This window comes from Pteropus vampyrus, unplaced genomic scaffold, assembly GCF_000151845.1.
Source record: "Pteropus vampyrus isolate Shadow unplaced genomic scaffold, Pvam_2.0 Scaffold567, whole genome shotgun sequence".
Classification (NCBI taxonomy): Eukaryota; Metazoa; Chordata; class Mammalia; order Chiroptera; family Pteropodidae; genus Pteropus; species Pteropus vampyrus.
The window spans coordinates 192,220-195,111 of NW_011889348.1; positions in this window are offsets into that span (position 1 = coordinate 192,220).

Below are 2,892 nucleotides of genomic sequence, written 5' to 3' on the forward strand. Positions count from 1 at the left end.
CCTCCATCTACCGGTGGGAACGCCGAGGCTCAGAGAGGCCCTGTGGCTTGTCTGAGGTGGCAAAGCCAATAGCGGTGACGCCGGGCCTCGGATCTTCAGACTCAGAGCCCGACTCCGGCCCTCCGTGCTGTGCTCTCTCCGCGGCGTGCTGGAGACTTCCGTGAGGGTGCGCCACGCCCCACGTCCCGTGGGGACTGGGAGCGAAATTTGATTTCACGGTTTTCCGCAATGACTATGCTACGAGCATTGACTGCGTCACGCCAAGAGGAACCTACGAGCGACCAGTGCCGGGCTGGCCTTGGTGGCAGAGATCAGTGCTGGGTGTTGCTGGCCTCCTGCTGATGAGTCCCGATGAGGCTGTGGACACGGGGGCTGGTAGGGGCAGGACAGTTCTGTCTCCTGAGGCGTCACCGATGCCACCGCCCCGCGTGGCGCACGCGTGGACTCTGATGGAGGAAGCGTTTGGAAGGAGAACAGTACAGTCACGGGTTTTCACGTGAACAAGACGACGCCGGTCTCCGCCATACTGCAGAGGGTTCCCGTCTGCACTTCCGCCTGCGTCCATTCGACAGGCGGCTCTCCGGCGACTCCTGGGTGCCAGGTTGGGGCTCCCACAGCCTGAGGGCCGGCACAGCCCCACACTGCACGCGGGGTGCAGAGAGCCGCTGAAAGCAAATCGTAACCCAGTGATGAGTGTGACAGGTGAGCCAGGGACACTCGAGAAGGCTGCACACCTCAGGCCAGGGTGGGGCGCAGGCAGGCGGCGAAGCTTCCTAGAGGAAGTGACCCCCAGGAGGACAGAGAGCTGGCCAGGCGAGGTCGGGGGACGTGAGCGCCCGCTGGGGAGGCCTGACCTCAGCGGCCATCCCGCGGCATCTCCTGAGTCCCCCATCACGGTCGTCCTCACTCCACAGACGAGGAGCTGAAGCGTGCAGATGACACGAACCCCACGTCCCGACCCGGCTAGTGGCAGGGCTGGGCCCGCTCCGACGACCCCCGAAGGAACGAACCGTCCACGTGAACACGGTGAGGGCCTGGGGCAGGACGCCCGACGGCCACCGGAGACGATGCCCGCGAGCCCTCTCGAGGACCGGGGGTCCTTATTAGACATAAAAGGGGGAAAAGCTGCATACAGAACCGTGCGGACAGAATTAATTATAACTACACGACATGCGACGCTGATTACATGCCACGTTTTACCTGTCACACTCTCCCATATCAAGTCGTATTTAAAATCAAGCAACCGAGGGCACAGAATACCGCCTGCTACACCGCCAGGCCCTCGCCTGCTACCCGTCCCTGCCCCGTTCTATGAAGTGAGAGGTGTTTAGGAAAGAAAAACTACTTTAAAATTGTGACACTTTTCACAAAAACCCCCCAAAAATCCAGGTAAAAAAGGTGCAGAGAACCGAGAGGGATCCTAAAGCTGAGTGTTCGCTGGTCAGGGGTGGGTGAGCTTTCCTTCGCCACCTGCCACAAAGATGAGCCGCCATCTCCACCCCCGAGGGGACCGTGACACCAGAACATTAATGAGCAAACTGTCCTCCCAAGGGCGAGGGAACGGAGGCCCCGGGAGGCCGTGTGCCCTGGGGACACGGCTGATTTTCAGGCTCTCAAGCTGGGGACAGGAAGGACGCATGCCACCTTCTACAGAGCGAGGCCCAGCGGTGGCCGAAAGCCTGGGCTACTGTGGGTCCTACGCAGGACCGAGGGCTGGTGGGCCGTTTCAGGACGTTCGGCTGTGAGCGGAGAAAGCGGTGTGCCTTGCGGGAGACATGGGGACACTTCTAATCCCGCGGGAATGCCCGGTCACTGGTCCTTCTGCTGCCTAACACGCAGCCCCCTGCTGATGGGGCCCCCGGTCCCACTGCTGAGGCCAAGGTGGGCGTCTTCCCTGTCCCTCCGCCCACAGCACACCTGGGCTTTCCAGTGAGCAGGTGACACCGGCAGGTGCGCCCAGGTCCCGCCGGCCACAGTGGCCCTCTGGCTCTTAGCGAACGATGGGCTCCCTGCCCTTTGGGGTCTTAAGGGGTCAGAAGCACCAGTCCAGGCTCAGCCACTTCCTGGCCCGAAGCTTCTCCCAGGCTGCTCCCCTCTCCTGGCCAGTGGGCGGCTAAAGAAATGCCACTCCTGGGGTTACGGGTGATGGTGGGGTACAGGTGGATGGCGGGGAGCAGGCGGAAGTCCCTAGCACGGTAACCAAGCAGCGCCCGGCAGCGCTGTCCCCAACCAGAGTCCTGCCGACGCCTGGTGTGAAGGCAGCAGGGCCAGGCAGAGCCCGCGGGCAGTGTGGGGACCTGACCCCCGCCGGCTCAAAACACTGACCTCGCGGCCACTCGGCCCACGGGCAGAGGTGGCTCTCAGCAGCTCTTGTGGCAGCGGCCACACGAATGCCACCAGCCAGCCTGCCATTCCTGGAGCACACCCGCGCCATCCGGCCTGGGCCTTATCCTGGAGAGACAGACAAGTGTGTCACATCGCGCCTGCCCGGCCCAGTCAGGCCTCACACTCGCCGCTGGCCTCAAACACACTCACGATCACGGGACAAAGGGTCTCTCTCCCGGGCAGAAAGGAGCCACCTGGCCCCATAGGATGCCACCCAAACACCACCTCTCACCAGCCTCACCTTCATGCCAACCAGCCTTCCATAGAGCCCATGGGACGTTACTGTGGTGCCTGCCATCTGAGGGCCCCGCCATCACCCCTGTAACCTCCACCGCAGACTCCCGCACACTCTGGAACGCAGCAAAGCCTAAGCCAACTTGCAGCCGACGCCCCAGCTTCCCGGGTCTGCACGGCTGCTCCGCAGTCTGCCCGCGCTGGCTTTCCGGGGCACACGGGCCCCTCCCTCTCAGTTCCAGAAGGTTTAAGAGGGACGACTCCAAGGAGAAC